This window comes from Phalacrocorax carbo, chromosome 1 (assembly GCF_963921805.1).
Source record: "Phalacrocorax carbo chromosome 1, bPhaCar2.1, whole genome shotgun sequence".
NCBI lineage: Eukaryota > Metazoa > Chordata > Aves > Suliformes > Phalacrocoracidae > Phalacrocorax > Phalacrocorax carbo.
Window position 1 is genome coordinate 142,528,941 of NC_087513.1, and position 22,399 is coordinate 142,551,339.

A 22,399-nucleotide genomic window follows, 5' to 3' on the forward strand; every position below is an offset into this window, starting at 1 on the left:
AAGTTTCAGTAGTGACAACTCCTGTAATACCTCCTTCTCTGTCTGGAGTGGAGATGGTAAAACCAGCGATCAACATACTCATTTTTCTCTTGGATGATCGGACACCATCTCTGAGGGTAGACAAGATAGTTTATCCCATCAACTATGGTCCAGACATGTTTTCTCAAGAAGAGGGGGAAAGAATTGCTACTTCAGTTAAAAATCATTACAGGAGGCATTTAGAAAACAAGTGTCATGAATTTACAGATTCCTTTCTTGGTGAGGATATAGAACTGATATAATGAAAGAATCAAAACACATGTGAGCTAAGTGGGGTAGAGAATTACCACACATTGGCCAAACACATCTGGAATCCAGACTGCATATAGTAAAATCAGGCCACAATGAATATTATATCGTTCCTTAAAATATATTTTATACATGTATATTTTATATAGTTTTGGCTTGCAGTACTAGAAGCCCACAACCTGTGCCAGGATTTAAAATAAGGCAGAGAACCTATAGATTAAAGCATTTTTACTATTTTACATGAAAATAGAATAATTCCTTTAGATTAACATTTCTTTGCTTTCAAGAGCCTCAGTTTCAGTCAACACATGCAGTTTACCCACATGCACATGGCAACCTCCAGAGACACAGCACATAAAACAAAATATTATAATAGTGGTTGTATAGAAAATTAATAATAAAGTGCAAATTTGATATTAAAAAAATCTGTATCTGTACCCTTCTGAGAAACACTTGACCAATTTTTTTACACAATGGTATAATTTTCCTTAAAATAAGAATACTATTCTTATTATAACCTCTCCTAGACCTCTTCTCCAATACTGATTAATGTGCAATATATACATGAAGAAATGTAATTATATGAAAACAAAACTGTACTATCCTCAGTATGGGAATAAACACTTAAGTGTATACAAAATCTTACTCATCTCAGCTCACTTGTTCCTGTGAATGAAGTACTTGCCTTGACCTTACCTGTGACTGAAGCTCCTGTGAATAAGATTTCACCTTCTGGTATTCAAGTGGCAGAACCCAATGAGGCACTGGGAGGTGCATTGCACATAGAGATATTGCTCTTTCTCTGCACTTATGCACGTGCAGAGGGCTCTGGAGTCAAAATCCATTTGCCTGGATTATAAAGCCCTGTGATATATCATGATTAGCTACTTTTATGCTTTAAAAGCCAGGTCCCCGCTTCTGCCAAGTACATATGGCACACAGTGACTTAGGGGTATTACCCATCGTTTGTGTTTCTTCCTGAACATCATTGCCTACGTAGATATCAGGCATACCTTATTCTAGTTTCTGAACGCACAACAGCCCCCCTTCCGTTTGCTTTGAAAGGAGGATAATTGCTGGAGGATGAAGGGAAACAGCAAAGCAAACCCCAGGCTAGGGACTCTGCACGAAGGCTGGTCAGGTTGTCCATTGCTGCCACCTACTGTACAAACAACCTGTTTTTAATAAGAAGTATTCCTCAAACTTTCAAACTGGTTTAATTCAGGGCAGGTCTGCTGCCTTAAGCGCACTGGTACAGTTAAAGCAGAGCACCTTCCTCTCTGTCTTGAAGACTTGACCTTCATTAGGGACAGGTTCCATCTCCGCTAATTTTAGCCTTCTCAAAGTTGGGTGTCTAATCAAACATCACTGGCCAGAACCCTGGGATACTAGAGAAGACCTCCAGTGAACACTTTGTTCCAACCTAAAACAGGTGTCCAAGGCAGGATGACTGTCCCCTCTGGAGATGCCCATCTCTCTCTCATTAGACCCTAAATGATCAGATTCGGATTAGGTGCCTACATTGGTAAAACATACTTTTCTTGACCCTATTATAAGAATGATTCTGGCTTTCCCTACCCAAGTGAAAGGAGATACTTTGGCCAAAGAACAGCTTGGCAGGCTTAATCTTTGCCTCAGAGAGTTTTTTCCAGCACAGTTAAAGAAGTCACAGTTCATATCTCATCACGTTTCAGACCAGTATTATTAAGCCAGCAACAGCAATTTTGATAAGTAACAGCCTTGATCAAGAGCAAAGGCAGAGAATCTCGGGCTGCAGTATTTAGTTTGAAGTCTGAGTTCACAGTTTTATTCTTCTCACTCTCAAGTGGAGATGCCAGAGGACACAAGCATCTAACTTACATGTAATTTTATACCGTTATAAGTTTCACCAAAGTGAAATATATCAAGCACACAAAGAAAGAGTGTGCAATTTTGGGGTGTGTGTGTATGCACGTGGAAGGAACATGATCAAGGAAATGCTGTCTGTATGGTAAAAGGCACCAATATCTATCAGGGCCAAGTGTATGGTGAGTGTTGTGTTCTGAGCATACTGCCTGTATTTCTCTATTACAGCTGTATACGTTATCTGCTGGCATTAGAATAGCCAATGCTAGCTGACTGCTGCAGCTTGATCTACTTATATCTCAAGGAACCAGATGGCTCCTACAAAGTCACTCTAAAGATAAAGATGATGTTGAGAAGATAAAAATGCCTTGGTGGCTGGTGCAGCACTGGGTTGCACTAAAAGTTATATTACTGCATCTCATCAGCATATCCTCATGACTATATTTTTAGTAATTTCAGAAAAAATCTTAGTCAGAGCTTTGATGCTAATCACATACAAAGCCTGTCACCGTGCTTCTGGTTCTCCTGAAACCTGGTGGGTGATCAAGCCCTTAACTGTTGGACAAATAATTAGACAATGTGATTTTGGTACTTAGTTCAGGAAAACATTTGGAGTGACATAGACCCGGTGAAGCAGTCAACACCTTTGAGTCAAAGCTACCATAGCTTTACTCATCTTTCTTATTATCATCCTCTAATTTTGCAAAATCTTCTAAAAAACCACAGTCATACTTACCTAGCTGCAGTAAATCCAAAGCATGTAAGTAAAAAAAAATAAGTATATAATACCTAGGCAAAGCAAAGAGAAAGAAGTGGAAGGAAAGAATGAAAGAATTAGTATTCCAGACTATACAACAATATTATTATGTTTCTATTACCTCACAAAATTAGTTTGGATCCAGCAAGCTGCCAATTTGCATTCATATGGTTGAAAAATAATTTTATTTTAAAGCTTGTTTTGGCTTTTGGCTATCATTTTTTTTCTTGACCAACGGAGAAGATGAGAAATGTGGTAATTATATAAATATTCTAGACCACAGTAGCTAACACTCATTTTGTCTTTGATTTTGTGTAAAAGGCTACTGTGTGGGGAAACTTTTTTCCAATTTTTAAACTATAGAGCTGCTTGCCACAGGATGTTGAAAATGTGCATCAGTTGAAAAAGAAACTGAACAAAAGCATGAAAAAATGCTATCAAAGACTTGCTAGATACAAAGTCAACTCTTCTGTCTCATGTGGTCCACCACTCATAAATTGCAAGACTCAGGGAGAATGCATCTGCCCTCTTATTTTCTCCCATAGGCAGATGCTACTGGCACTATTAGAGAGAAAGTGGACCACTGGTCTAGGTCAGCCTTTTGACTGATCAACTGCACTGTATTTTTAGAGCTGTTGGTGGAACTGCTGAGGCATTTTATGTGTTTCCCAACTGAGAGACTAATGGGTTCATTACTAATGTTGAAACCAGGTGTATGACCTTTGTCTTCAGGGGAATAGCAAGGCATGCTGCTCAGCTAACATCTAAACCCAGCAAACCTCAGAACTGGGTGGCTTCATAAAGACACCCAGTTCATCTTCACTGTGTTAATGTGGGGAAACTTTATTAGCCTGGACTTCCAGTGATCGTATGGAGAGGGAATTTAGCCACTTACGTAATTTCATTAGCATCTCAAATCACAGAGTGATTTTTATACAACAAAATGTTTTATTTAAAACACACAGGATGTGAAAGCTTTATCCAGCTAACTTTTGGACATTTAATAAAAAGAAATAGTGATGCATATACCATAGACTGTTCCAACATTTGACAACGATAGAAAGATGGACACAAGCAAAATTGTGCCCACTTTCAGGAGGCTGAGGAGAATTTACATTTACGTATATTCATTATATTGTGAATGTGTTCAGCTTTGATGCATTATAAACCTGCCCTACTTCACTAAAGAGTCAGTGAAGTATGAGGTATTGAGGGTTATATAAAAACTGTAAATTATTTGCATCCTTACATCTCTCAATTTATTTCCTCATGAAAACCAATAAAGAATAAAATAACAGAATACTTTTCCCATATGTAGCATATATTTTGGAATCCTTTAGATAGAAGACAGTGTATGTTAAAGGCAAAGGCTCTTCTGTGCCTGATGAGCAGCTGTTAGTCCTGGTAATTTGAAATTAAGAGGCTTCAAGATAACCTGTTTGGGGAATTTACATTGTTCATCTTCTGCCATATTCCTAGCATAGACTTGTACTAAACATGGTGAGGAACCGCTTTCCCAGCAGTGGAAACTGGGGCACCGCTGGGCTTTGCAAGAGCACAGAGGGGTCAGGGACACCTCACTGGTGAGTGATAAGTCACTTTTGTCCTAGCTCTAGAGCCACAGGTTAGTCATAACAGCACAGGAAGGTTTGGGGTAGAGGCAGCACACTTCAGACAATTTAGTGAAATCATGGTGATTATCAGGCCGTGGTGATTATTGGTTTAGCAGCCCAGTGTATCCTGAGATCTTTGAAAATGCTACTTTTTTATGGCACCTCAGCCCTCAACTTGGAGCATTACTGATGGGTGGTACTTTGAAATAACTGGGAGCTCCTCTCACTAAAAATAGCCCTTTCTTATTTTTTTAATGTACTTTTTTTTTTCATGTGTGTAGATTTTAAACACTAGGTGTCAGTCAGTGACCTCAAAAGCAAGCTCTCAAGCCACAGCACATTTGTCTTTGGCAGCAAAAACTTTTAAAGGGAGCATGTACAATAATGTACACATTAAATAATAACTGCAGCAATGACAGAGCCAGCTGCAGCAATTATTCCACAGGGCTGTTCAGCAGCCACAGGGATCCCAGAGCCAGGGAATGAGGAGAAAACCCTTTTGTAGAAAGACCCTTGCACAGGCTGTGGTGAGTATTCACACTGTCTCTGTAACATCCTTGTTAATCTGTTGTCTAATGCTGCAGATGACTGGTAAATTCCTCTGGCAAACCACCCATGCTACTCCCGCTTCTGAAACATTTGTAAAAACTTCTGTTTCAAAACAAAGGATATCCATCAAATAGCTTGAAAAACAGGAGTTCAAGCAGCACTCTTCTCTCCTACATTTCCTCCTAGCTAAGTTAGGACACTGCCAAGGGGTCATGTTACCGCATTTTAAGAAGTTACAGGCCCCTCTTGTTTTTCTGACCTTTGGAGGTTGCTCCCCACAGGTCATCACTGCCATACACAAACTTACGCCTGCAGCCAAGCTGGTGCAACAAGTGAGGGCTGTTTAAGCAAAATGCTTGCATTGACAATAGAGTTTGAGTATTGCTCCTTCTGCCAGTTCTCCAGCAAAGAGGCCAGTTGCCCGGTGGTGAACTGCAGGAAGAGTTGCTGGACTTCACAGGTCAGGACCCTCAGGCAGCGCTGCTCTGAGGGTCCTTTAGTTTTGTGGATCTGGCTTTTAGTGATCTGGTGCCACAAGAGATACTGATACCCAAGCTGTCTCCATAGAATAATGATACACAAGAGGAGCTGTTTGCTTAAGCACTGCTGTGTGACTACAGACACAATGCCTCAGGACCCAAACTAATATGTTCTCACTGAGCTCCCAGCATGGACCTGAAGGGGAGCATCCAGCTGCCTCTCCACTGTGTGACTTGGGCACACAGCTTTCCCTTTGGACCTGTGTCAAATGCTTACAGCTCCACTAGGTGTCAGGGCACATACATCCTCTGGGTTGCCTAACCGATGTATGAAATTCAGCTTTGTAGTTACAGAGGTTTTTTATTATTCTCTTCAGCTACATTTTGATTCAGAAACCTCAATAATCCTCCAAAAATCTGTTACCTATTCTTGAAACACATTCAGACTGTCATTCTTTCCTGGAACCATGCATGTGTATAATTTCAAACACTCAACTACTTTTAAGAAAATGCCACTGTGTAGCTCAAAAGGAAACTTACTCTAGAGTGTACAAAGAAATGTATTTAACAATTCTGATCTCTACTCTTTTACACATACATTTAAAATTACTGCATCTCTGCTGTGAGACTCCGAGAAAAGTCTTTTATGACAGGCTGACCCCACAGTATATGCTTTTTTTTCGGCCAGCCTGTGAGATCCCAGCTTATGCTGCTCTCAACTATCTGGTGCTGGGGTACCAGAGATTGGGTTAGTGCAGCAATCTCTATGTGTCAGTTCACAGGATGAAGGACCACTTAGGACATGCTGTCAGAAGAGGCAGGTAACAGCTTGCAGGCTAAAAGAATAGAGCTGGATTTTTCACTGCTCTGTACTTCGTGAGGTGGAATACAGCCATGTGCAGGGCTACCCCGTGAGAGCAGTTGCATTTCTACCCTCTCTTCACTCATCCTGCCTGAGCATAGGTCACTGTAGAAGGCGAGGGGACTGGAGAACCAGTCCCTTTGATGTCTAGACGATCACTGTGTTTGGGTCTTTTTTATATTATTTAGTTTGTTTGATCTCACATCAGGGCTTTAGTACTTTTTTTCCTGGTGATGGGAAGAAACAGCAGTGAATTAGTTCCTCATCTATGTACCTGTCTTCCTGCTGTGATCACTTGGCCATCCATTTTTGTTCCCTTTACTTCAGGGTAGTTCTACACCTGCACATCATCATGATGGCCATGACAGCCCTTCAAATCAATAAAAACTAGATGTATTTGTATAGCAAGCCTTCTACCAAGACAAAGGCTGCCTTGTGTGGAACAATATGCAAACACCTATACCCAGATTCATCCCACTTAAGTGAGGTGCCTCTTTTAGAAAACCAGAACCCCTCTGTAGTCCATGGAGAAAGACACATCCAAAGGATAGTTCATTCCACCTGAGGATGTCTGTTTCGTTCTACTTTTCTCCCTGGGCTTGCAAGAACTCCCTCTTACTCTGCTTCTTTCTGCAAGAGCTCTAGTTCAGCACATAAAGTTAGTTGAAAATAAATAAAGGGAAAACGTTAGCTACATTAAGGATGTAGCAGCACAAATAGAAAACAGAGTTAAAAGCTAAAAAATGGAAAGATGGGGGAAAGCAATGTAATGGCAAATAAGAAAATGGCTCTCAGGTGCCCTGTGTCCTCAGACCTGTCATCAGAAGATGCTCTGTCTTGGCCATATACCCGTCAATTTGAAAGTTCTGCCATTTTCATAATTCTTCTTTCGAGCAGATGCAGGACTGATAACCGTCACTGAAAATGTCCTCCTGATTGCTTGAAATAGCAATTTATGACCCCATCTAAAGTCAGTTTAGAAAAGTGGGATGAATTTAGGACTCGTTATCTGCTTGAAGCCTAAGATTGACCTGGTGTAGTGAGCACTGGTTTTGCCTCACTCAGCTCAGAACACGAAGCATGTGATACTAAGCTGAATTGAATTGTAAGACACAGCCATAAACAAAACATTACATCATTCCAAATTATCATGTGTGTCTGTTGTTCCAAACTGGCTATATGAAGCTGAATTTGGTGTTTTACTGCTGAAGAAAAAAAAAACGAGCACTGTAACAAAAGAACTCTATGTCCTTTGCCTATGGGGATCCTTTCTTAGCCATGAAGGTTGAACGAATCAGCCTGACACAGACCGCCCTCTCCCTTGATGACTACTTCTTTAATGTTTGTGAACTCTGAATGTTTATCGGTCTTCTATCTTCAGTCAAACTGTGGCTGAAGCTGGCTAGCAGGATTAAAAGGAAAAAAGAAGAGGTGACTAAGAGACCTGGGTCCATATACACACACAGCATGATCAGTCCAACCTCATTTATCTAATAAATCAAGCCCAAAGTTCTTAAAGACACACTACTACTATGAAAAGTGAAATTATCAAAATATTAATATACCATACATAAAATCTGAACTTTAATGAGGTTAGATAAATTTACTGAACTCAATTAAATTACTCTCACACATACTTAGAAAACTTTAGCAAATGAGCTGGTTTATATGGTTCATACTTAATAATAACTTTAAAGACTAAATTCTACTTTTGTAATCAATAAAGTGTAAAAGAATTCACAGGCTCAAAATGCTGAAGGCTTTTTTTTGCGCCTGTAAAAGATCTTTTCTTAAGTGAAGCTGAGTGAAAGGGTTCTCTGAAAAAAATCAGTTGTTTTACTATGCATGTAAAAGCAAGATACTGTCAGAGAAACCAAGGAAGATAAACACTGAGCTGTTTGGAAATAATATGGGTTTATTAAATATCTGTTTTAAAAAGCATATAAGTCATTATTGTGGTTACACACATCCTAAAGATGTGTCCAGATCTCTCTGTCATTAAAATATAATTTTTGCACTTGCGGTGAATGCAAATCAAACTATCACGCAAACTTTATGAGGGCGCACCAATCTTGCTTCCTAAGAAATTAATAGCACAATTCTCACTGAATATATGGAATTCCTTTATTCCATTGAAACACTAGGAAGTGAGCACAGTTCTTGCACAAAGCCTGGCTGTTCAGCACAGCAAGTTAGAGGTTGATTTGAGAGTCTAGTGTCATCCATAGAAGGAGGGAGAGGTAGATGCCACCTGAGTATCACATCAGGATGAAGATATATTTTCCTTGGCTTAAAAAGCCAGTATAATTGTGCAAGCAGGAACTATTTCATAACAATTTTGAAGCTCCAGAAATAAGCGTTATTTCAATATTACAAAAATCACATAGGAGACAAGATTAAAAGATACTAGTTTTGGTTGCCTGGCTGGGGCTTGTTGTCTGGGGTTTTGTTTTGTTTCTGTTTTGTTTCATTTTTTTGCCAAAGCTAGATAATACTTGATATAAAGCAGCAATTTGATCTGTTGGCTCATAACACAAACATCCTGTCAAGACAAACTGATGGTCTATCTAGTTTTTTCCTAGGTAGTGTGTGGGTGTGCTTTTTATATATTTTTTAAATTGGTTTCAAGAATGTTTGGAATTAATAAGAAAGTAATAAAAAACAAAGCAGAAAATATTATAATGACCTTGTAAAAATTCAGGGTGTATCAGTGGTTCAAAAACTGCATGCAGGTCTGGTTGTCCAACCTAAAAAAATTACAATAAATCTAGATATCAAAGGACAACAGCAGTGAAAGGTGTGAAATAGTTTGCACCCTAGAAGGAACTTGGTGGTCTAAGGTCTTTCAGTCTAGAACAGAGGTAAGTTAAGGGGAAGGATGGTTATACCAGCTAAAAACTAAATAACTGGCTATAAACTAAACAAATCAGATACATCTCTTCCAACAACATGCATTGTTAAGCTGTAAAAATCATTGCCAAGGAGTGCTGTGGATGCTGATGATCAACATGGGTTCAAAAGGTGATTAAAAAATCTCTTACCCTACCCCTTGATTCATCAAGAACTATTAAGCACACTTTTGTGACTGAGGGAGCCCCTAAGCTACAGACAGCCAGACAGGAGGAGGCTGCATGCTACACTTGTCCCCTTCTTACAGTATGCCAGCTGGAGGAGCAGATGGGTTGGCAGTGCCAGGTGCCCTCCCCACCTTCCCTGGGCCCTTGTCCTTGGCATGGAGTCCTCCAGACTGGATACCGAGGGGCTAAAGGACTGTCCTGTCTGCCTGGGGAGGAGTGGGTTTTTGGGAGACCAAGCCGTTCCATCCTTGGGAGGGGACACAAAGGAGGTTTAGAACTGAGCTCCTTCCTCCTCTTTCTTGTGAACCCCTTGGTAAGGGGAAGAAAATATATAGTCTTTAAGGTGTAGATAAGCTCATCACTTTTGATAGGGGTATGAATAGCTGTGGCCCATACCTTCTTCCCGGAATCTGTTCACTAAAAGGCTATAGAAAGTTCCTAAAAATGGTGAACAAGGATAGAATAAAACCTGGCAGAGTAACAATATTCTACAGAACAGCCACGCATGACTCTGGGCAGGGGCGCATGACCTTCTAGGGGCCCTTTTTAATAGCCATACTGGCAAGGCTGTTACAGCTGGATTGTGGGTGCAGGCACAGCACTGGCTATGGCAGCTCCCATCTCTGCATGAGGACACATGACATGCAGAAGTATGTAGTCTACAACTGGTGGGCATGTTTCATGTTTTTGACTCCCTCTTCCATCTTCGTCCTCCCTTCTTGGAAAGAAAAATGCATGTCCAAAGATGCCACCTGAGCATGGATGTGGAGCAGAGAGAATCCATTTTGTTCAAAACAAAACTTTAAACTTGCTCACTGTGCTCTGCTATCTCTGCTTTGCTGCTTGATAAAGGAGATAATGAAATTGGAGATAAGAGAAAAAAGAAAAAAGGCCTATCTTGATCTGTTTGTTTTTTTTCCCTGTAAGTACTGTGTGTTAGGTGTCACTAAACTTTATTTCTCTTGCTTAATGTGGGACTGACTTCAACAGAAACTATTAGTCACTTTTGTAATTTGTCCAGTTTGCCATCCCTACTAATCTGAATTTATTCGTCCCTAATTTAAGTTTGTGTTTCAATGCAGAATTGGGACAGAGTGTGAGCCTGACTGACTGTTATTTGTTTCCCATAGTGAGAGATGGCAGAGATGGGCTGCAGCCTGGGCTGGCCCCACTGTCACAGCTGCACCTCTCCTTAAAACATAAGGTAGGCTTCTTCCTTCAGTGAAGGAGTAAGGAAAATATTGCTTTCATAGTTTCATGGTTGATTAATGATAGATGGGGTGAAAAACTGAAAAATTCCACTTCACAGGCTTGCACTGAAGGCAGCAATTTACACCAGGGGAAAGCAAGATGAAACTGAGGCATTCTGTTATAGCTTTGTTTTACACCCATGCAGAAGAGCAGTGAACTAATGCATGCAATAAAAGGCACCGAGCATTCAGGCTGACCCTTCCTGAGCTGAGAGTGAAGGTGTCCCAGTTTAGTCCTCTTGTCACATAAGTGAACCAAGAAATCTTATTCTCTGAAAGCTACTCAGTTAGAACAACATAAACGGGTTTATATGGAAGAGGGGCAGTGCAAAGGAGGAGCAGTGGAGGTGGGAAGCTTGTATTTATTGCTTCTAAATCACTTAATAATAGATTTTTTCCCTTTAGAAGTGCTTTTCATCAGCAATGCAAATTGACAGAGATGTGACATACCAATGTCTTGTGAGTGTATAATCCCAGGAAATCCTTTTTACTTAGGGGCTCCAAGACTAGTTTTTATGACTACTCCATATCACTGAAGCACCTTCTATTGTAAGGATGTAGCTGAGATTGGGCAAGGGGTTGGCTCAAACATTGTTTGAATACAGTTATCAATGGATTGCTGAAATTCTCTGTAGCTAAATGGATTTCAGAAAATAAAAGCATGGAATATAACTATCTAGCTATGAAATGGCAATGTAGCATAAAAACTATTTTGCTTACATTCATAGGCATAGCGGCTTTGTAATACCCAAAAACCAAGACAAAGGAGAAAATTTTCAGGGAAAGCAGATACAACTTTTCAGCATGATTTTCCATAACAGTACCACAATTTAAACTGAAATACAGAGAAATGGTCATCTTGAAAAAGCCAAGTCCTCCTTTCCAGCCCCAGAGCAATATGATCTTTCTATGAGTCCTCCCAGTTTCTACTTGCCCTTTTCCAGATTGCCTTCTAAAAAACACTAAGAAAAAAAGACCCTAAATACACATTCTTCCCCTTTAGATCTAATTTGATAAAAACTGCCAACCTCCATTCCCCATATGGCTGCTGGTCATGGCCATCACAAAGTTAATACTGTTACCAGAAATGAGCTTAACTTAACTCAAAACATGTGTTTGCCTGTTCAATGGCATTTTAGAAAACTTTGCTAATATTTCCCCATCCTCAACTTTTCTATGGTTTGTTTGTTTGAAAACAACATTTGAAATTCAATTACATTTACTGTAATTCTGAGAAGGGCCCCTGCTTCCTTTTTAAAACAACTCACAGAGAAAACAAAATGGGGACAGTCAAGAAAAAAACCAAGCTGCTGCCAGTGCAAAAGACTGTCTCTAGAGGCTGGCTTTCCCCTTCTTTCTTTAAGCAGATTTATCTATTTAATAATATTATCTAGTGCATATCTCACTTCCAATTAGTCTTGTACTGAAGGGTTCTCTCAGCGTTCAGTAATAACTGCAGCTGGATCATATGGTAACAAAGCAAGAAGATGTCCTGGCTGAAGAGTACCCCCTCAGGCAAAAATAACTGATATCTGTGAAAAAAATACACAAAGATCCAAACTCTACCTAGACACAGTGCCCTAAGATATCACACTACTTTTACCATACAGTCCTCTTGAGTATTTTTGTATGGTTGTCTTTCTAGATACAGGGAATCTTCAGTGTAATTAGTCATTAAAAGGCACAAGAACATTTTGTTATTAATAGCTCAGATAGTAAAAGATGAACAACATGAACCACATTCCCTGATGCAAAATCCTCTTCTCTGAGGGCAGAGGATTACCAGATCTTCAGAGTCTGGAACCGCATCTTCATCTCCTTTACTGAAGGAAGATCATCTACAGAGTATATAAACATGTCTCCTAACTCTCCCTTCCACACATGAGGAACTGTCCCCTCAAGACCTGCTTTAGTACTACTTGTGGCGCAAATAACACTAACAGAACAACTACCTTCTGAAATTTGAGATTCTGATAGAATTTTCCAGAAATACAAGTAAATTTGGGCCTGAGGGTGCAGAAACATCCTTAGCTAGTTATATTATGGGCAGCCATTTGGTCGGTGTAAGGGAGTATCATTAAATGTCCATTTATCTCTCTACTAGTTTCTTTGCCACTACGAAGTCTTCCACGGTTGCAAAAAGCCCAAGTTCTCCCCAGGCCATCATATCCCACTCCACTATACTGCACTAAGCTAATGGTAGGTGGGATAAAAAGCTCTCACAAAGTGTACATCACTGTCAGTTGAATATTGAGACAGCACCACTCATAGGGACACCCCAAAATTTCAGATGGATGAGCATGGTATGGGAGTTCTTAGTAAATCATGGGGGGTAGATGTTAGGAGTTTCCACTATACTGGAAATTCACCTCTAATCTATATGGGAGAGGAAGCAAAAAAAAAGAAGTATTATTAAATTAAAGTATGTGGAAAAAAATGGAAATAATTAAAACTTCAGGCATAAAATACAAATACTTAATTCCAAGGTAGACTTTAAAAGAATAAGTAGGATTTCTATCACTTTTTATTACAATGGAAACAAAAAATTTGTATAAGAAAAAAATTCCGGTGTTGAATTTTCATCACATCTTCTGAAAAAAGTTGAGTTTTACTATCATGGGCTAAAACAAAGAGGCAAATAGTTCAGTTTACAGTTGGTTGTTTATTTTCATTCAAAACTCAAACCAGAAGAAAGACTGAATGAGAGACGTTAACTTTCCTTTGCAATTTTATGTTCATAAACTCTTACATATATGGATTCACTTGAGAACAGATGAAAGAAGTCGTAAAACACCACAAGACTGACATGAATCAACATAATTCTGCATCAACTGGTAGTATGTAAAAGAGAAGTCTGGGGTTTGTGAAACCTCAAGACACGGATAAAAGTAAATTTCTTTAAGCATTTCAATTTTTGCTACTTTCTCTATTACCCAAAATAGTACTTTTAAACAATTTAGAACTAATTAAAATATATGACTACAAATAAATAGGCAGCACTAACCAGATATCGTAATCAACCAAGAGACAGATGTTTACATGTAAACTTTGCATATCTTTAAGAAGACAGCACTGCTGGGTAAACATAGATGCCTGTACATCCCTAAACAGAACCCATTCTGGAAAAGCTTCCGAATAACAAAGCCCAAAACTATATGCTGTATATATACACTTACCAGAATGGAACTTTACAGGTGTTCAGAAGATTTACCTGAAATCAGATCTTTTACATTTAAATCAATTCTACCTTTGTGAAAAACACATGAATGTAAAATGTTGTCAAAAAAGAAAAAAACATTTTTAGATTTCATTTTTCTACAAGAAAACTAAAAAGCAGTTACCCATGGACAAAAAATTTGTGTCTTACTCCTATTTTTAATAGGAACATTTTAATGTTAAAAATGCTTTGTTAGGAACATGCAGTGACACAAGGTTTGTCAGGAAAGACATTGTCTTTTATGAAAGCAACTCACAGACCTGGAAGAAACACAGAGAAGCTTTTAAGCACATAAACATTTTATAAGTATCAGAAAGTTGTAGTGAAAAGAGGTGTACCACAGGGGGAAGTGATAAGGTCTTAAACCTTGTCATAAAGAGAGGGTACTGATGTCAAATGTGAACTTGAATGAATAAAACAGATTGACTGTTGAAGAAACTAAAAATAGATGACTACACTTTTCTGAAACCATGGTAATCCAGGGTGATTCATTGTTTCCTTTAATTTGCATACAGATGAAATTAGGATTTGAGCTAATCAGACCCAAAGCGGTTTTCTCTGGGGATAGGGGAGGGGAGAGGAGGGGAAAGTAGAGGGGAAGGCAGAGTGTTTTGGGGGTGTTGTTTTGCTTTGCTTTGTTTTGTTTTTCAAGAAAAACTAGATTGTTTCCACATCTTTGGGAGCCCACCAGCATTCCAAATATAATTACACAACATGAATCTGAAGTGCTGAAATGCTGGAGAGTATGTTGTCAACACCTGGGGCAGAAAGGACAGCTCAGGCAATATACTTCAGGCCTCCTCTGCTGAGCTTTCCATGGGGTCTAAAGGATAGATCCCAAGCCCTTCCACCTTGTTAGATATTCCAAGGAGTTAGTTTTTGCTAATATATTCTCTTGGTTTTACAAACATGAAAAAATATAAACGTCTAATAGCCCAAATAATTCAGCTATAATCAGGACCTCCAGGCAATTTCCTAAATACATGATTTATGCTCATGATTTGCGCACATAGCCTTACACATACAAGCAGTTCAATTGAAATGAAAGGTACACCCTCAGTGGGAAGAAACAAATCTGTGAGGGTGGGTCTGGAAGAGATATCTTGCCAGTTTGGTGGCCTTCATTTGAGAGTTCCTTAAAGAGTACTAAATTTTTTTGAATAGTTATAAATGTTTGTAAAATGTCTAGGTTATATTTTGAGATAATTATTAAATAATCATTTTTATAAACTACAACATATAAATAGGTCATAAGGTTATAAAATTAATTGGTCTGGATCTTCCTTTTGTATTGACATTTCTGTTTAAGAATTATCGATACCTGATTAGCATTGGGACTGTAGACAAAGCCACCACCGCAAAAAATTAAATAGAAGCTTTTGGTTTTCAAGTTGAAAAATGCATATTATGGCTTCATTTGCAGCAAATGCTATAACAGAATGGAGGTTTTACATATGCATGCCTTTTTGAGACTGAGAAATCACCAATGAGTCCATCCTGTCCAGCCAGTGGTCAAAGCATGCTGAGATGATCCGGCAGCTATCCCCACCGTGCAGGGGGTGTCATGGCACTGCTTGACAGCCCTTCTCAGATTGGGCATAAAAATGCAGCCTACCACTCTAAGGCTGCCAAGCGTCTGAAGGTAGAATGCATCAGGCATCGCTCTGGCTAAAATTTCAATTTCATTGTGTTGGGTCTTCACTCTGCCTACAGTAGGTGGGACTGCTTAATCTGCTAGTGGGGCAACCAAAGTTCAGCAGAAAATTAAGAGGCCTCCACAGATAACTGTTTCCACGAGATTTGCACACAAAACTTGAGGAGTGCCAAAGTAATCAAAATGACCATTCATATGCTTAGCTAGGCACGTGTCTGATTTTACCGAGCTTATTTAATTTTCTAAATCATTTTGGGGCATAAGTTGGTATAAATGCAAGAAATTTAAATAATGAAATCAGAATTTTATGCCTATGAAAAATGCCAAGATTCATAACTATTTCCCCAGCTAAATTCTACTTTGCCTGATTTTCTGAATTAAGTGGTGGTAATTATGTGCCTAATATGCATTCCTAGTTAACATGCTTGTCTCCATAAATTCAGTAATTGCTTATTCAAACAATGCAACAGGCATGTAACACATAATTGGCATGCACAATTACCTCATTTGCATCAGCAGTCACTGTAATTTCATGTCACGCTGATTATGCATGAAATCATGAGTGTATTTTGGAAGACATTTGAAACTCAAATGCAAAACAGAGACACAACATAGGTTTCTAAATCAATAATCTTTTCCCCCTTTCTTTAAAAATATTTTGCTTCCACAGTGCTTGTCTTCATTTTTGTGCATTTACTTGTGTTTATTTATTTATTTTTACTTCCCTTAGCTCCGTGTCCTGTAATCAGGTCTGTAGAAGTTTGTGAACAACTAGTCCCATGAGAGGGATAGAGCTCATAGTTTACCTGCATCAGCTAAATGGTGTTTATGTTCTTTCATGTATGTTCAAAGAGCCCTAAAATTTTCAATAAGCAAAAGCTGAAGCATTTTCATCCAGGCATGCCCACCTTCTCAAAAGGAAAATTTTCTCTAAGCATAGATGATAGAATAGATGACTATGTATTGGGCCCTCCCAATTATTGATGTTCTTATTGCTATTTTCTAATTTAAAACAATTTAAATACATTATTGCAATCATTATTTAATTTTTTATTTAATGAAATTGGAACTTCGGAGAAATTACCATGTTCATTTCTGAAAGCTTTACAGTTGGTGATTTAAACACTAGTAATTTCAATAGGTTTAAGTTTAATTAATGTTTTTCATATGCATTTTGTTTGCTAATTGAATAAATATATTAATTTTATTTTTTTTTAAAGACTGCACCCCTTACTGATGGAACAAGTTAAAGGAAGAAGCTGGGCTCCATTTTTCATTGTGAAACACAACACGGAGGGAAAGCAGAGCATTACAGTAATCTAGCAAGGTGAAACTGAGGTCTGGCTGGTGTCCCTAGGATGGAACACCTGGAGCTGATTCAGCTTTTTTGACGCCTGTACCTGGCTGTATCACACTTCTTAGCTCAGCTCTGCATGATCTTAAATGTTCACTTTTAAGAGTTAGCTGGTTTTCAACTTTTTAGTTACTCAAGCATTCAAAGCCATTTTATTTCCCTGTATTCCACAAAGTAACCCCACTCGAGATCCATGAAGCTGCTACTCATTAGTCCAACATCTTACCTTAAGTAGTGACAGGAGAGTATTATCTTAAGCAGATGCTATTTTCTGTTAAGAAGTCTGTGAAGGACTTCATCCCCATGCAGTTCATCCCCAGTCTCACACTTGAAGATGTGTGTTCAGATGGCTGTGTCGTCCTGCAGAAGAGGCTGCTTGAAGCCTGAGCACAGAGCTGGATCTCTTGCCCTCCCAGAGCTGCTCCTGGACCCACACTGGGCGGAGGCTGGTGCCTGTGTACGCCAGTGTCTCCCAGGGAGCTCCCTGAGAGGCTGGGACTGCGCGGTCTGTAGGTCAGGACACTTACCAGCTAGCGCTAACCATCTGGTTAAACCTAAGGAAAAAATGTCAGATTTGGGCTCAATCTGCTTAAGATACGGAGTTAACCATGTGAAGGCACCTCTGCATAGACAGAAACTCCACTTGCTATGTGAGTTCTGACATTTTCTCTGTGTGTATCATTTATATGAAGTAAAACAACTCCAACAAGTGGGAGTGAGCAAGGAAAGCAGACTAACTGCTAGGATGGTCATCTAGAACAATAAAGAGTATTGATTATGAAATATTTTGAGGGCTTTTAAAATCTGTTTTCATTGGATCTAGAAATATGAATGATAAGTGTCTGATTCATTCCAGGGTAAAATAATAAAATATATATGAGTGTATATATGTGTGCTGGTTTTAGCTGGGATAGAGTTAAATTCCTTTGTAGTCACTAGTATGGGGCTAAGTTTTGGATTTTTGCTGGAAACAGCAGTGATAATGCAGAGATGTTTTAGTTGTTGCTAAGTAGCACTTACACTGGTCAAGGACTTTTTCAGCTCCCCAGGCTCTGCCGGGTGCACAAGAAGCCGGGAGGGGGCACAGCCGGGATAGATGACCCCAACTGACCAAAGGGATATTCCATACCATATGGCGTCATGCTCAGTATATAAAGCTGGGTGAAGAAGAAGGAAGGGGGGACACTTGGAGTGATGGTGTTTGTCTTCCCAAGTAACTGTTACGTGTGATGGAGCCCTGCTTTCCTGGAGATGGCCGAGCACCTGCCTGCCCATGGGAAGTGGTGAATGAATTCCTTGTTTTGCTTTGCTTCCATGCACAGCTTTTGCTTTACCTATTAAACTGTCTTTATCTCAACCCACAAGTTTTCTCACTTTTACTCTTCCGATTCTCACCCCCGTCCCACCAGGTGGGAGTGAGCGAGCGGCTGCGTGGTGCTTGGTTGCTGACTGGGGCTAAACCACGACAATATGTTCATTGCTGATCATTGGAAAGACACGATTACTCCTGATCCCTGCAGTGACAGCTCTCACGCCAGCCTTCTCCTGTAGAAGAGCCTCTGCTCCTCCTTGCACAGCCTCAAGCAATGTTTCAGAGAGCTGGGCACTTGCTAGGGTGCCTCGTCTGCTCATGTTATAGCAGGCTTGTGTGAAAAGTACTTGTTATTAGTCAGATCGAAATCACCCTTCATTAAACACAGGATAAGTTAAAGTGAAATATGTCTATTCTGGAGGGTACATTCAAAATAGCTGATGCTTATAAAAAAATTTGGAGAAGTGAAGAAAAAAACCAATACAATCTTCCTAGAGTAAGTACAAAACTTAAAGGCCTTGTTTATCTCTCTTTTCAGGTGACATGCTGTAGGTGCTTTCCTGCCCTCCAAGATCAGGGATCTCTGCTTCCTTTTTGCTGCTCATGGCAGACAACAATCTTCAGAGAGAACCCTTTCCTGATAAAACACATTAACTTTTACAGCTAATCTATAGCTCTTCTCAGGGTCCTCCAAAGTTTAAGTATGATTCAGTTCCTCTTCCCAAAGCTAATACTCTAGCAAAACCCACTAGTATTCAAAGTCCTGGAAAATAAAGGACTGTTGCTTTGTTGCAAATGCTACTAGTGCGGTACAGGTGCTATATGCACAAAAGGATCTGTTTGTATTTCCTTGACTCATTGAGACATACAAGTCCACCACTGTGACCGAGGTGTATTTTTCTCTGGGTAGCAACATCAACATAAGGAGATTTTGTTCCTTACAGGTTTCCCCTTCATGGTCCCCTGCTCTCATATTCCAATTCCTGCACTGACCTGTAACTGACCCAAATTCTGTGTTGATTTTAATCTTAATTTAAATTAACTCAATACCTGACTTCAAGGTCAAGGGAAAACTGTTCAAAATATCTCTGATGTTAACAGATTTTGTGCAAGATTTAAACTCAAGAGCACTAAAAGATATTCAAACAATAACTGCACTCTATAATTTTTTAGGACAGTGTCAACAGCAATAGCGGAATGTGGGAATTTTCAGGAGTAGCAAGTTCAGTTGGTTCATGAGAGATTTAATCTCTTACAAAAACTAGGTTGAACTGTTCAGCGCATCACAAGTCCACAGGGCTCAATTCCAAGTACCAGCTTTACACATCTTTCTGTGATTGAATTTAGGCATGTTAGAGGTGAAAATGCTGATTCTCAGTCAAACTCCAAATGGAAAAAGAAATGTACTGATTTGAGAAAGCAAATAAAAATTTGCAAAAAGAAAGTACCAACAGAGATCAGTTCCACTGCTGAAAATAAAATCCTATGTTCCTGAAAGTCCTTGCTCAGTAGTTTCGGCAGAATGAAATCGTTGTTATTTTGCTTTAATTTTTGGACAGCTTATTCCTGTGAAGAGTCAATCTTATCTAAAAAAGGATAAAGGCCAATGCAATAAACTGCCTGATGAATGAAATGAGTGTGGTACCTGCATCTTTCAAAACAAATACCTGAGACAAGGATTAAAATGCTTTCCAGAGATAAGAATCGGCAGTCATCTCAGTACTTCATGACGTTACTGAATACTCAGTCTAACATTATTTCACACTAATCAGTTGAATTTGTTTTTTTAAAATAAGTTTGGTTCCAGATACTACAAAGGTTTGCTGTCAACAGTTGAGCCCGGACAGTAAGTGTTGGAAAGCATTTAACCTGTTTCGACACACCCTCCACTGGTAAGCAGTTGCAACACCAACAGCATTTCAAATAAGCCACAGGTGAAACCTGGTGGGTTTTTTTTTTCAAGGTAACTCAGTGCATGTTGTAACTGGAGCCCAAATTCTTGAAATGAACTACTAGCTGCCCGGTTATAAGCACTGGTTTTGCTATTGCTGTAGCTTGCACCATTGCAGCCATAGGAGATGCAGCAGGAACTATCTGTCACTTTGCCTTTTCTAATGAAAAGCCCAAATGACTGTAAACAACAAAACAGTAACAACCATAATCCACAAAACAGATCTATTTCATTAATTTAATTTGACTCGGAATGTCAAATTTGGCATTCAGCAGCAAAAGATATCCAACAATTGTTTTTTGTCATAATGTATGAAAACAATTTCATTCATAAGAAGTTAAAAGTAGTATGGAAAAATTCATTCTTAATGTTCTTATCTTAGTTTCAGTATCTCCTATACAACTGCATGTGCAGATGCTTCTCCAGAAGAGCTCTTAAACTAAATCCTTATCTCCTCCTCATCAATGTTTGCAGCACTGGAGGGAGGCGGGGGCAGGAAACCATCTGGAAATTCCAGGGTGCATTTCACAGAGTTTCCAAAGACCATTTGGGACTCACCAGTATGCACAGGAGCCTGCAACACCTAATGAGAACACCACCATGAAATCAGCACCTGACTGATGCCTATCTCGTGCCCTCCTTCTTTGTGCCCTAGCAACCATCTGTATGTTGCAGGCAAAACCCTCTTGGCTGTCAAGCTGCTTTCCTAGCAGGCTCATCCCTCACACAGCACCCTGGGGGATGAGTAACTGTCTCTGGAAATGCAGAATCAAATCAAGACCAAATATTATTCTTTCCCTCCCTTACCCTTGCTAACATCTTAACTTCCATTAAAGTTAATTTTCACATGAGCTGGCTAAATGAGAACCGAATGCCATTATGGGCTCCAGAAGCTGAAATGGTGACAGTGATAGTTATGAATCTCTGCGATAAATAGGTCAATGCACAGTTTTCTTGTGTGTGGGACATGAAAATTTATTTTCAGAAATGATGCTATTTCTCTCATGATTTGAAAGGCAGGCCAGGATTTCAGTTGTGCAGCCCCAGTCAGTGAGTAACTCATGGGACAGGCTATGAAGCAGCCTTGAAACAGTGGTTTAACCCCCAGGCCTTCTACATTTATCCTACGATTTCTAAGAGGTGTATCACCACTTTGCCTTGCAAGTTTTGTTGAATGTATTCCAAAACAGTTAAAACTCTGAAGGATGAAATACTGCCCTGATGTATTCCCAGCGTGGTCTCAGGCCCACTGTGCACAGCAGTGAGGGCTCGGGGAGAAATGAGATAGACAGGATAAAATAGCTTTTTGGTGGGAGAAGGAAAGAGTGCTGGTTTCATATTGGCTCCATTACTTGCTCCTTCTTTGTAGAAGTGGAAACACTGGTAGCTAGTTTGAGGATACTTATTTTCTCCTCTGTTGTTTTTTTTTTTTTTCAAACATGGGGGAGGTACACAGAGAGGATATACTCACTTTAATAAAACACTTTTCTTACAGGTTACGAATGGTTATTTAGGTTTCCTTTCCTCTTCCATGTAGTCCATGATATTTCCTACTTATTATTCTTTATGTATTTTTTTAATAAGTCAGATCTTTGTCCCATATATATGTGTAGACTGCCAGTTCAGGTTGCATTCCTCTCAGCTTCTTTACCCTTTCAGGAAGCAGGAATAAAGTCCCTTGTCTGCAACTCAAAATTGTTCCAGGATGACAGGAGCTCTGCCTTTTACCAGGAAAAAGCAAAGGAATCTGTGTTGGGTATTTGGCAAAGGAATGTGCCAGAGGATTAGAAATTTCAAAAATAGGTCAAAATATTCAATGATGGGAGATGGAAAGAGCAGGCTTCTTCAAAGGAGAGTAACTGAAAGTCATAGAAATGATTTTTAGCCTATAATCTTCTTTAGCATTACAGGACTGTAATGCTGTAATTACATAATTACAAATTCTTATTAATTATTATTGTTAAAGTATATTATTAGAATCTTAAGGATCTTAATCTTATGTAATCTTAAGGATTATGTAATTGAAAGAACATCATAAATGCACCTGTACACAACTATTCCTCCATCTTCTGTAGATTGGTTTATAGACCATATGATAAAATTTGCTTTGCCATTTTTACAGTATAGATGTGGGACTAGCGCAATATTTTGACTTGTAGTTGAAGGGCCCCACATGTGATATTAATGTACA

The 22,399-nt window shown here is 39.2% G+C and overlaps 1 long non-coding RNA gene across 1 annotated transcript in view; it reads right to left on the reverse strand.

Annotated features, from left to right (window-relative positions):
* Positions 1 to 22,399, reverse strand: part of LOC135310425 (uncharacterized) — a 27,791-nt gene continuing 5,392 nt past the window's right edge. The window contains exons 2-3 of the long non-coding RNA XR_010370465.1: positions 17,172 to 17,499; positions 1 to 110 (exon numbers count right to left, since the gene is read on the reverse strand). This is a non-coding gene — a long non-coding RNA (uncharacterized LOC135310425). The remainder of the gene's footprint in view (positions 111 to 17,171; positions 17,500 to 22,399) is intronic.